We start from the raw sequence: 14,074 nt of genomic DNA, 5'->3' as shown, positions 1-14,074 counted from the left end.
CTGGTGTTGGGGGGCCCAGAGCTGGACACAGCCCTTCAGGTGGGTCTCACAAGAAAGGAGTAAAGGGAGGGAAGCACCTGCCTTGATTTGCTGGCCATGATTCTTTTAGTGCAACTATCCAATTAGGTTACTCCATTGATTATGAATTGAAGCATGATTGAGCACTTATTCTTTTATGGATTACACTGCAGTGGGGTGTAGAAATATTATAGTGGTGTGCAGATTTCAGAATATAATGAGACAATCATCAGGCTATAATAAGAAAATAAGTATTTCAGTCAAAAGATGTTACTAGATATTTTTCATTTTCCACACAGCAGAGTTTGCATTCCCACTGCTTTGAATGAAGACATTTCTGAAGTTCTGAGTCACTTTCATGCTGTGTAATGTCTGGGGGTGGCTCACAGGACACCACTTTGCACTTATTGCTTGGTTCAGATCAGCACTGTTCAACCTGTCCCAGAGGGTTTCAGAATCATTCATGATCCCAAACCTTCAAAGCTGAACAGTGAATGAAAGTTGAACTCATTGAAGAACACTCTTGAAAGGGAAAGTTTGATGACAATTTAGCATTTTTTATTTTTCCAAGGAAAGGATGAAGCTTTCTTCTCTCTACCCTGCCCGAGAATAGCAGAATAAATTTAGAAAAAGAATTAATTAATTCTCTGTGCGTGTTTATGCTATACTGAATTCCCTCTTTCGACATTCTTTTCTCTTGAGTACTGGTTTGCTCTGAAACATGCAATATGCTTACCATGTTTTAACATAAATCCTTCTTATTTGAGGAAACTTTTGCCATCTATAACAGATCTTATTAATGACAACATAATCCCAGCTCTGGTAATGAGTCACTTGGGTCACGAGACAGGCAGCTCCAGAGTGTGATTCCTCCCAGTTTGAGAAAAATGGTCCAAAATAGATAGGTTGACATGTCTTTGGAAATGCCTGTGCTTGTGTGACAATATTCAAATCTCTTTTCCTCAGTTAAGCCATTTTAACTCTGGAATTATTATGCTGCTTTGCTTCACAAGACTGTCACTCAGATCGTTCACAAGGTGCTTTGAAGGTGGAAAGTGTTGTTATGACCCAGAACATGTAATTGTGACCTCCCTGTAACGACAATGGATGCCAGTTTTGGTTGAAGTGCTAAATAGGAAATAAAGACACAAAGCAACGTTTACAATGCGCTTGTTAGGTTGTAAACATCAGGTATCCTCCATCAGATGGGTAATATTTTTCCTTCACCTATGTGTAAAATTGCAAAGATTCATATCTGAAAATAATATACCATTTTACCTGTGAACTTGTATGATGTATTGGCAAGAACCATTTTGTATCTGCTTAGAGCTCAAGATTAAAGTTGAAACTTACTTCTTTATCAAAAATGGATTTATAATCTTAGACTTTACCCTACAAGACAACAGTTTCCTATTGAGAAGTCAAACTGTCCACTGAGCTACTTCCCCTTTTCAATTGTTACAAACTATTTTTAGCTCAAATTTAGAACTATGTCACAGAAATAAAAATTCTTGGAGAAATACTTGCTTTTCAAGCAGTTGTAATGAAATCAGGTGTTTTAAGGAAAACTGCAACCAGTATTAAGGTACAAGAAATTAATATAGATAATTTTGTACATAACTAGAGGGGAAAATGGACTTTAAATGAGAGAAATAAAGAAATAATAAATATAGAAAGAATGAATAAGGAAGACAAATGTAGTGTTATCTCATTTACAGACTAAAAATAAAACCCACAGCAAAGGTAACTTTTCAATTATCTTGTTGTTGAAAGAGGGAGAGTTATGGAAAAATAGTGAACTGGAGAAGTCTCAAATCTCAGAATCATAGACTGAGAGAATCACAGAATGGTCTGGGTTGGAAGAAACATTAAAGTTCGTCCAATTCCAGCCCTCCTGCCACCAGCAATGACAACCACCACTAGCCCAGGTTGCTCCAAGTCACGTTAAACCTGGCCTTGAATGCTTCCAGGGTTAGGACATCCAGAGCCTCTTTGGGCAACCTGCTCCTGTTCCTTCCAATTCTCATCGCAAAGGATTTTTTCCATTTGTCTGATCTAAATCTACCCTCTTTCAGTTTAAAACCATTGCACTTTCTCCTGTCACTACAAACCTCTGTAAAAGTCCCTGTCATAACTCCCTCTTGAATATCGAAGGGTTGCAATAAGGTCTCCTCAGAGCCTTCTCTTCTCCATGCTGAGCAATTGATAACAATCACGATTAACTTTGGTTTTGAACAGAAATAATGAAAACCTGAAGAGCAAAGGAAATTTAATTTAGTATTTTCGAGTTTCTTCAGCCTTTGGGAAAAATCAAATTTGCCACACACACACAAATACCCCCTCCTCCTCACTTTTGTTTAAAGGAAGGTTAAGGTAGCAATATTTGCCTGTCTTTATTTCTGTGTAAATGATTCCTAATAATCTGTATACATAGCAAATTCAGATTATGTGGGAATGAAAATGTGTGTTCTTACTAAAGGAGTGAGATAATCAATGGTGTTTGGCACCAGCACTTGTAGACAAGAGTACAGATAGAAAGAAGTGGGCGGCCTTGTGGTAACAGGAGGAGGGAAAATTAAATTCTAAGAAATACGAATAGGTGAGAAGCTATATGGAAAAAGGGTTATTTTTAGATTTAAGGGGCACACAGTGTTCATATGAATGCTCAAGCCTTGAGCATTGCTTTGCTGCAAAAGGCCAAGTTCTCAAATCCCACTTTTCAGACTAACTTATGTACATAAAAGGTTGTAATAATACAAGAAAGACAATATTAATTCAAGTATAATAATTTAATTTGCTATGTAGGGTTAAATTGAATTTTGTTGTTTTAACTCCATTAATTCCACATTAATACACACCATTGCATTAAGGCATGAGACACATAAGCAACAAGCAGGACAAGGAATCTTTTCTCCACCTTCCACTCTTGTCAGGTGACTCTAAAATTGATGTACCATTCCATACCACTTACCACTGATTTACCAGTTCTCAGGCTGCACTGTGCCAGCCATTAAAGGGGTGTGGGAATGTGGGGAGGGGGGCAAGAGGAAGAAAACTCTCAGTAAGCCCCCATTCTAAGCTCTCTCCTCTTTCAGGACAGATGACTGATTTCCTAAAGTACATCCATGGCACAGGGAGAGCTGTTCACTCAATTTAATCAGAGAGCACCACACTACCAGAGTGAAGGACAGCCACTACAGCCTATATACAGTATTTTCACGGGACACAAGGTGACAACCACTCTGGGCAGGGATAGAGTTGTAGAATTATGGAATCATTAGAGCTGGAAAAGACCTTCAAGGTTATCAGGTCCAGCTGTCAACTCCAAGCAGCACCACCAAGTTCCCCTCTGAACCTCATCAAGTGTCATAACCACACTTGTTGAACACACAGGGATGGTGACTCTACTACCAGGGCAACCCATTTAAATGTTTTACAACACTTTCCATGAAGAATTTTTCCCTAATATCCAATCTAAACCTCACCTGATGCGACTCGAGGCCTTTTACTCTTGTCCTGTCATTTATAACATGGGAGAGGAGACTGACCTGCACCTCACAACAACCTCCTTTCAGGGAGTTATAGAATAATAATGTTCTCCCCCAGCCTCTTTTTCTCCAGGATAAATGGCTACAGCTCCCTCAGCTGCTCCTCATAAGATTCAGGGAAACAAAATCCTTGCAAAGAGATACACTTTGGGCTAATAATCCTATTTCAGAAATATCCCTGTTGTAAGGACACCTGTAATCATTACCTCAGTCACAAACACTGCTTTTTATAGCTCAGAGGGTAACTACAGCATGGAGATGTGCCCGTTTAACTATTTTTTGCTTTTGCCAATCTTTGCATATAACATTGCACAGACTGTATGAACCTAATTGCAGAACCATCTAATTATTGGTTGTCCTGGCCAGTCTATGAGATGGAGGTACCCAGAGCAGGTCAGTAAAACTTCAACTGCAGCTCATGGAGCCGTGGGTGATATCAGTATGAATTAGATAGGGCAGCGTTACTCTCACTGCACTGAACTGTCACCACAACACTGCAATGTTTCTGTTTCATGTGTGGGGACACATGAACAACTTTTTCCTATGAAATGTTATTGAGAAAGATGTGGGTGATCAAGCTGACCAAGGAGTGTTGAGCTCTTACGTTTTAACTTAGGTTGTATTTGGTGTTGAGTTTCAGCAAGAAAGTCACAGAGAGATTTTTTTTCACCTGAAAATGCTAAAATTAATCACGTTCATGAGATGCCTGTTCCTGACCTTTGGATTGATAGAGAACCTGTCATTCACTTATTTACACTAGATGTCAAATGAGAATTAGATCTTTCCAATATAGAATAAAAATAAGCCAATAAAGTGATTTGGATAGGCAAAAAAAAAAAAAAGAAAAAAAAAAAAAAAAGAAAAGCAATTAGGAATTTTAAGGTGTCACATCAGCTGCTTCTCACAAAGGAAGACCATGCCATTCACAGGCACACCTCAGTCTTTGTCTGGAGAATTATGCACAAGCCTGATTATGCATCTACAAGAAAATTAGTTTTAAATAGAAGAGTAAAGCTGTAAGGGGGCATAAGTCTGGGAATGAGTACAGTGGTCTACAAATACATGTGGGAGGCAAATGCAAAAGAGAGAGAATATAAACCACAAGGTTATAATGAATAAGGATGATATAAAATGTCCATTTGCACATTTAGCCTTGAAATAAGGATATGATCATATGTTTTAGCAAGTGGCTGACCTATATAAAGCAGGATTCACCATCCAATTCCATGTGTCTGTGATACAGGCTGTGCAATCTCCTTAGCTATTCATGTCTCATTATACATGACACATCCTTCTTGATTCACATTAGCCACAGAATGCTGCTTTTTGCTGACTGCATCTTTCTCTTAAAAGACATTAAAAGAGGGTGAGGGGAATGAGAAGAAAACCCTTAACTGTGAAAGTAGGAAAAGAGAAAAAGAAGCTTAGTGCAGTGTGTGCATGTGTGTACTTATTTGCAGATGTCCTTTACACTATAAATGCAGTTTAAAACATATAGCCAGAAATGTATTAAGATCTCTGTCTGGAACTGAATTTATTTTATTTTTTGTTTTATTTTTTTTATCTATCTCAGTTCTTAGCAGATTTGAGATTTTTTAGCTTATAAATTATCTCAGAAAATTCAGTGAACACTGAGATAAAACCTACCAGGCCGTGGCCTGGAAGCAACTTTGTCCAAGAGCTGCGACCTCAGAAATGTGCACAGAAGTAATTTGCCTCTTGCTCAAACACAGAACAGGTAGATGCTGGACATGGTCTCAGAAAGGGTTCACTTGTTAAGCTCAATGGCTCCAGCTTGGGACAAGGTATTGAATTTCTAGACAACGAAGACCGAGCACTTAGTCTTTGACCTAGTGACTAATCCAGTTACTCCTTGGGAGAACATCCCACCCAGAGGCATCTCTTGAAAGGCAGAGTCCATGCTAATCAGTGCAACAGCATGACCTACATCCTACCACAAAAAATCCATGTATGTGAAGTATCCCTGTGAGGCCTGGGGCACTCCAGAGGTTAAAATAAGAAACATATTTACTTAATGGTTAGCTAAAGCCTTACCAAAAGCTCTTATAATTATAAAAGCTCCCAACCTCTTTTCCATCCCCCTTTCTTCATCCTTCCTCTGAAACTACAAAGCGAACACACACCAAACTACTGGTTTAGGGCACAGAAAGGCATCTAGTCAGACCTCTTTGCGTTGTGTCACGAGATGCAAAGGTCAGAAAGTATGAGGAAAAATTAATCAAAATACCTAGGGAGAAGCCAATCAAATTTCATCAGCAGAGGTACAGCAGAGCAGAGACTCCTGCAGATGTGATTAAGGAAAATGAATGATAACTTCCCAGAGCAGGATAGGAGTCCAAAGCCAGTTCACTCTGGTGTCAGTGCCAAGACATATGCCTGGCTAAGGGGAGCAAGGATCAGACAAGCAGGCATTGATTTTAGGCAAATGCCACACAAACTGCTTCAGTATATAGATAGACCCAGCTCTGGTTTTCCCACAGACTGCCTTTGAATTGCAGTATTTTATCAAGAAGAAGACAAGTTTTAGCTGCTGAACCTACAGAGGAAGCACATGGAGCACCTTTTTCTCAACAGGCCTAGTGTATTTTAAAAGAAAAATATGTAAAAAAAAAAAAAAAAAAAAGCAAAAATATCTGCAAAAGACTAAGTTTTTGCTGTTGCCAATACATAGAATATAAGGTGGCAGCAGTAGTTGGAGAAAGTGCACCCTAGGACTTGCTCCAGACACCAGTGTGCTCTTCCCATGCTGTTCCGAATATTTCTCCCCCCAAAAAATCCAGCATCCCCCCCAGCACTCATGGAGAGATTTTCAAGGGCTGCAGTTATGTGTGCACTAATATTGGGCTTCCCTGCCTCCAAACTGGAGCACACTAAGAACTTTATTCTCTTACTATTCCTGAAAGACAGGAAGGGCAGTATTGTTGGGATAAAATTGAAAACAGAGAAATACACCAAAATTTGTCACCAAAATGTGAAACCAAACCCATAGCCAAGATAGTAGTCTTCCTTATTCTTTTCATTGACTTTATTCCATTATAACATCAAAATATAACCTCATCCTGAAATGCAGAACCCATGTGGTAAAAAAACTACAGCTGTGTACTTTTTACATATCCACAGATATAATAAATCATAAAAATTTATGCAAATATTTACTGCATCAAAGCATCATTTTGTTGCCTGAAAGGCAACTGAATTCTGTGTGTCAGCACTTTTTTCTGTTTTGTTTTCATATAATGGACATCTTTCTTCCTTTGTCCATCTGTGGAAAAGTTAATGGAGCTGATGCCGAACAGGGAAGAGTTAGAAACATTAATGACACTGACCCTGAGAAATCAGAATCACAAGCAGAGAATATCAGCATGAGATTAAGGCTGGGTAAGTGGCAACTCCCTTTAAATCTGGGGTTCATTATCAAGACAATATTTCAAGAAGGCAAGCAATAAGAAAAGGTCAAAAAATATCTAGGAAAAAAAAGGCTTTGGATATTTTCAATGCCTTGTGGAGTAAAGCAGGCAAGCATATTGTTTCTTATAAAAACAAACAAGAAAATATTAGAAGAAACCTAAACCTCAAATTCTTGTACTTTGTCATCGTCTTCAACTGTTTGTGAGCCTCATTTTTTCCCTTATTTATGGAACATCTCATGCATTTATCACTTTTGATATAAAAGTGTCTTGTTCAGAGGACATGAAAATTATGAACATTTTGAAAATAATGTAAGGGGCTTTGAGCAACCTGGTCTAGTGAAAGACCAGGGGGTCCAGCCCACAGAAGGGGGTTGGAGCTGGATGGTCTTTTAAGATGCCTTCCAACCCAAACTATGACTCCATGAAAACATGAAAGGAGGAGAATTACAGGAAGGCAGATAGACATTGCCTGGCAAAGTCCTCTTATACTGCAGTAGAAGTGTTTCAGTGACAAGCAGATTTTGAGGGTTTATCTGTGCTGTCATTATATTGCGAAGGTTTCATATTGTTGTCTCCTTAGGTAAGAGTTTCATACCTCCTTGATGTTTCTCATAAGCAGCTCCTCCAAACAGCAACTCTCTTCCTCTCATAATAACCAACAGACTCCAGTTCCCCCCCAACAAATCAATCCACTCCTTTATAACACTCTTCTTCTCATTAGCTACAGGCGTGGCCTGTTAAAGTCAGGCCTGCTCCTAATCTTTAATAATTAACACAGCTGCAACTCTTTAGGGGGTAAGATTACTTTCTATACCACCTTTATTTACTTGTATTCTATCCCCCTACCTACCTGAAGTCAGGGTGTTGAAAACCCCAGTGGAATTAGCAGGGAATTGTCCATTGATTTCAACTATTGATGAAGCCTAAATCCAGCATGCTTCAAAACATGAATAGAGAGACAAAAGTACCCATAAATATTTTCAGACTTGAAGTCTATCCTGTAGTTCACACATAGAAATTTTGAGGGTATTTAATTCATGCTGAATCCTTTTACATGCTGTGGTACGAACAGCTAAATCTCTCCTCCCTCTTCCTGAGAACAGACATTTTCCTGCAATTCTAGTGCATCCTTTGTCATTTGACATTATTTCAGGTGACTTTTCTGCTATTCAATCATGCAAGATAGCCAGGAAGATAAATGTTTTTGGGGACAGCAAAGAACAATACTTTGTATTTTAATGCGTACTGAGTTTCTCTCTTCTTTCTTATTTGTCTTATTTTTTTTTTCTAATTTTAATTCCTCCCTTTAAAGTTTACTTGACAACTGCATTTATTTCATGTTGCAGTTTCTACGGGTTAACACTATTGTTTTATCAGGGAACATTTATCTTCAGGAAGAAAGTTATCCTAATACAGGACATATCTCATCCAAGGGCAAATAGAAAGGGGAACATTTCCAGAGGGTAATGTTAATGTTCCTAATGCTATAAAAATAAATGAAATCTGATTAACACCACTATGAGGAAATAAGTCATAGCTTGTATATAAAATATAGTTGCCTTGATTGGGAGCATTATTTTTGGCAGTTTAAGGCAGTGCATTAAAAGATGTGATGGCACTAAAAACATGAAAAATATCTTAATGCTTTGGCATTATAAATAGAGCTTGAAATCTATAAAACTGGTGAGCTTTTAAAGTCAGCTTTTCTCCACTGAGAAGGAAGTAACATACTGCACATCTTTCCTTAGGTTTCTGACATGCAAAGTTACACTTGCACTATGGGGAAAGTAGGTTTGTGTGGAAATGGGAACTTGATTCCTTGATTCGCCTCCTCCAAATGCTGCTAGGTTTTACAGCAGTCTCTGATACACTCCAAGATGCTTGTTTTTATTTTTTTCCCCAATCATGTTATCTCAGAATTTCTGAGTGGAGTGATAAGAAATGAGCAGCAGCGGTCATACCCTTCAGCTTCCTCATCTCTGCAGAGGGCAGAATGCCCAAAGATGGACATTCAGACCTGTCAAGACTCTTGTTAAATCAGGATGAAGTTCTAAGCAGAGACAAAAATCTAAGATGTGAAGTCAGCCAGCGACAACAGGTCTGTCAGGAGAATTGCCACCTTGGACAGGAGGTCCCAATGGCTGTTATCATCCTGCTGACTGAAGAATGGCAGGAAAAAGGAGGATGAAAATCACAGAGGATTGTGCTCAAGCATTCATTTTCTGGAGACCTCAGGTGGGGTACTCCAGAGAGGTAAAAACTAGCAATGACAACCAAAGTAATGACCAGGATGACAAGCAATTTGATCTGCTGGTGAGTCTCTCCCAATTTTGTCCATCATAATTACATTTCAGAAAGGAAAAAAAAAACCCCATACATCCAAAACACTGAATAAAAGCCATCTCCAAGCAGGAACAAAACCAATAATTCTTATTCAGAACACCAAGATCCTGTTTCTTACCTTCTGGTCTTGCCCTCTGGTTTACAATGCACTGATGGGGAGAATAAGCAAGAAGAGCTGAGCTGTGTGCACACCTGCAGGGTGTTGATATTGTTGGCATCACAGAGGCAGGGTGGAGTGTTGGGATGGAAGGATGGGCAGGTGAGATGAGCAGGGGGTGCTGCCCTCTCTGTCAGTGACCAGCTGGAGTGTGTGGAGCTCCACCTGGGACAGATGAGGAACCAAACTAAAGCTTATGGGAGGGGAGGGACTTGGAAATCTGACCAGCATTAAAGTTTCTGGACATCAGCAACTTCCAGGGCCATCTGAAAGAAATTTCATCAGGTACAAAACTGAAATTTTGGTGTCAGATCCAGGTGCACTTTTTAGATGCAGACAAACTAAGATGACTTTTGCTTGACATAAGCTGGGAGCTTCTCCACTTCTGAGCTGGCAGCATGAGAGTAGTTTTGTCCTTCTATTGCATTTTGCTGTTAGTTGATAATCACTAACATGAAACCTAGGAGGAATTAAACAGGAATCAATGCAACATTCCTGTTGTATCCTGTAATATCAATTTCAGGATACAGCATTTTGAGGTAAGCTGGGTGGGATCCCAAAGTTCTCCACTAGTGAGATTTGTGTTGCGATTGCTTTAAATTTTGTAAATGATGTAAACACAAAAGAATCCTCTCCTTTTCTGTTCCCTGAAGCAAATAAATTCTTGGGCCAGATTCTGCTCTGGTTTTTATATCCCATAACTAGTCCTGTGGTTCCTGATGTAGAATTAAATAGGAATAAAGATCTTCTCTTTATGCAAAGAGAAGATGGGCACAGCCACAGGGATCTGGCCAACAAGTCAGTCACCTGCTTTGGGTCTAGGTTGTAGGTGTTACAAAAAGAAAGCACCTGAATTTCCTATATGCTCAGCAAAAAGAAATGAGGTGCTTTGAAAACCTCCAGAGGCAGAGCTCTTAAGGATTTTAAGAATTTAAAAAAGATAAGTTTTAAGTTTTAGTAACCTAAGTCAGATAAATGAGATCTGACTTTGAAAATCTTCAGGGGTTTGTATCTCACCACATTGTACAGAGGAATATTGTAGCAAGCACCAAAACTGTCAATATTCCCAAAATAAACAATGAGAGACTATGTCCAACACTGCATGGACATCTGCAGACTGAAAATGGAAAGGTGCATTTTCAAATCAGAATTACAAGTGTAGGAGATTCTGGTTTTCTGCAGAAGTGTTGAAGTTTCTCTGAAATTCATGTCATCATCAAAACTAGAAAAGATTAATTTTCCATTTGCAAGTGTCATTTAAAGGAAAATTCAAATTTTCATGCAAATATATGCCTGCTCTTAGAAAAGATGGAATTTAAAATAAAGGTTTTCCTTCTCCAGTTGCCTGATGTACAGAAAACATTTGCAGTGACAGAAAATTTACCTTCAACTCCCTTCTCTGTGTATCCAGACCAGAATGCAGGTATTCTGGGTGTCCTATCTAGTAGCTCATTGGTTTTACATCAAAACAACTGCTGTGAACTTCCAGTGAAAATTCTGCATATTCTAGAATCACATTTTTTTTAACATAAACCATTTGAGGCAATATGAAACAAAGAAACCAAATGAATTTAGGACCTATTTCTGTTTTGTTTTTTTCTCCCCATGTCTATATATTACAATGGTAAAATGATGCAATAATCCCTTCATGAACACATCTTGAGTACAATATAAAATCTTTATATCAAAGATTTTATGCCTTAGACAGGAATGCCATCAATTTTTTTATAGAAATGGGAATAATTTTAGCTTTATAAGGTATCCTTACATGGCAGCCCATTGCTTTAAGGAATCACAGTTTAATTGATGTTAATTGAGAAACAGCTATTTCCCTGTGAAAACAGGAAAAGACACCTACTCTCTAAGAAAGATATATTGCTTCATCTTTATTTATTGCATTCATATGCACCGTGGCACATCTTGGGGCTCCAGAATGAAGCTGAATTAAACCTGCAAGACTGTGGGGTCAACATGGAAATTCTTGGCAGCAGCTGAATTTTAACAGTGCTGTGAGCCAGGGGCAGACACAGCCTTAATCTGAATAGGAGAGGTTCTGACATTGCAGGCCTGCAGCTGGGATCACTTGAAACATAAACCACAGGGAGGACACTCCCGCTTGTGGAAAAAGGCTGGAATCTCCCCTGTAAATCCACACAAGCATTCAGCTGCAGTGAGGGGAAGGAAAGATATGAACAGAGCCAAGGGGAAAGTTTCAAAAACTGATATACTGAATAATTTGAGTAGAGACTGGCTTTTGTTTCACATCCATCCCTGTTGCCACAAAGTACACAAGATAAATTGTTTTCAGAAAAGGGAGAGATCTAGGACCATGCCTTTTCCCACCACTTAATTCATTTGCTTCATTAAGAATTAATATCTTCACATTTCCATTATTTCAAATTTCCAAGTCAGCAAAGCCTGTGAGATTTCACTATTAAGCTTGTCCATACTTCAACATGTACATTTGCATCTCTTTTTCTGGTACATTATTCATTAGCTTATTTATCTATCTTTTTAATTTTTATGCCCATCTGCTTAATTATCTTCTTAGAGAGATTATCAATGCCTTCCATTTTCTTTGATGTCAATTTGAAAAGGGACAATGAGCTTAGAGACAACCATCATTTCAGCCATTTTGATGACATGCCTTGTCCTTTGACCAGCTTGGCAATCATCTGACCCCCCTCCTGACCTTTGCATAATTACCTATCCAATTTCCTTATCACCATTCTCCCTCTGAGTTCCTAAAAGCAATATAGCTGTGGTCACTGTCAAAGTCATGGTGACCTTGTCAGGAATCCTTCTATTGCTCTAATAAGATAACCAATTAATCACTTATTCCTTTATCTCAATCTCAAGTAATTTCTAAAACTCCTGTTATGTCTTCTTTTTTGTTTTGACTAAATGTTAATTAACTTGACCAACTTTACCTCTTTTGCATTCACACTTAAAACAATAAAATATATCTGAATAGATTTATTCCTACATTTCCTCCAAGTGTTCAGAAAGATCAGTTACTTTCCAGATTAATTTTCCTCCTCTACTATGTACTCCTTAAATAAGCACAAATTCTCAGGAAATTTTGTGGAAGAAAATTCTGTGAAGTTAATCCACAAATAATTCACAATAATAAATATCAGAGGTTTTTTTTCTGAAAAAATTATGCTTTAGCTTGCTTTCAAGCTAAAGTTGGAGGATATTCTACCTGCCTTCCCTGCTGATTTCCTAAATCTTTCAAAAACTCCAGGAGAAACAGATGGACCACTCCTGGAGGCCGCTAGAGAAAAACTATAACTGTCAAAAAAGTAAATTTGTTACAAATTTGTTCATTTGGCATCCCTAACCCCTTCCTCTGCTTCTCGAACTTGCAGAAGTATGTTCCCTACTTCTCAGAGCAATTTGCCTCCCTACAAACACTGCCCCAATTTAAATCTATCAAGGACCAGTGCAGAATGGAGGCAGGAGAAATTCACAGAACCAGAGATTTATAAAATGGTTTGGGTTAGAAGGGTTAGAGACCAACAAGTTCTAAACCCCTGCCAAGGGCCGGGATTCTCTCATTGTTCTGGGTTGTTCAGAGCCCCATCCAGCCTGGCCTTGGACACTTCCAGGGATGGGGCAGCCACAGCTTCTCTGGGAAACCTGTGCTAGTGCTCCACCACCATTGTAGTAAAAAATTATCGTCCTAATATCTAACTTAAACTCAAATTTTAAAACCATTTCCTTCTGTCCTGTCACTATCTCTCCACGTTAAAAAGTCACTCTCCCTCCTTTTTATAACTCCTGTTAAGGTACTGGAAAGCCACAATAATGTCTCCCCAAAGTCTTCTTTTCTTAATGCTCAACAGCCCCAGCCCTCTAAGTTTTTGTTCCAGCCATAAATAATGGACTAAAAAAAAAAATTAAAAAAAAAATCTGCCAAGTCCATACAAATGCAACAGAGTGGGTTAAGGAGATCTTCATGCCAAGGCAATCCCAGCTGTTGCTGTGCAGCATCAGTCCAGGTATCTGTAGCCACAGCCCTATTGATGCTGTTTTCAGCCTGAGCTGATAAGCTTTAAATGCACACATATAAATTCAGCTCAGCTGTCCCTGGCCTGAATCTCCTCTCAGGTCTGATGCCAGGGGTAACCTGTGAGGAGCCAGCTCAGGTGTATGCAGCCACAGGATATGCATTCCTCGGGAGAAGTTGAATCAAGGCTGAGAGAACAGGACCCAGCCTGTTGTTGGGGAGATCAGGCAAGCTGGCTTTCAGAGGAAAGACACTCATGGAAAGGAATATCTTCCAGGAGATGTCAGGTGAGACAGGCATTCTGTAGTCTTTTCATCTGAGTCCCAGACAAGTTATTACAATAAAAAAAACTGAAGTGAAACCTTTCGATAGATATACATATATATAAATTTTGAGCTCATAAAGGACTATTCTGTTTATTCACTCTGATCTATGAATAGCAGTGTTGTGGGTTCTTAGTACACCCCCCATCAGACTCTTTGCCATCCCAGAAAAAGCAGAAAACTCTCATCAACAAAATTTCTCTGCAGCAAGTGCTCTTAATTTTGCCATGAATCTTTCCAAA

The 14,074-nt window shown here is 38.9% G+C and overlaps 1 long non-coding RNA gene across 1 annotated transcript; it reads right to left on the bottom strand.

The window, feature by feature from the left end:
* Window positions 1-298: 298 nt before the first annotated feature.
* Window positions 299-7,657, bottom strand: LOC132073961 (uncharacterized). Its single transcript, XR_009418549.1, has 2 exons — window positions 7,593-7,657; window positions 299-1,110 (listed from the first exon to the last, which is right to left on the bottom strand). It is a non-coding gene; the product is annotated as an uncharacterized LOC132073961 (long non-coding RNA).
* Between the last annotated feature and the right edge of the window lie 6,417 nt (window positions 7,658-14,074).

This window comes from Ammospiza nelsoni, chromosome 5 (genome assembly GCF_027579445.1).
Source record: "Ammospiza nelsoni isolate bAmmNel1 chromosome 5, bAmmNel1.pri, whole genome shotgun sequence".
NCBI classification, from domain to species: domain Eukaryota; kingdom Metazoa; phylum Chordata; class Aves; order Passeriformes; family Passerellidae; genus Ammospiza; species Ammospiza nelsoni.
This window is presented reverse-complemented; position numbering and strand designations above follow the sequence as displayed.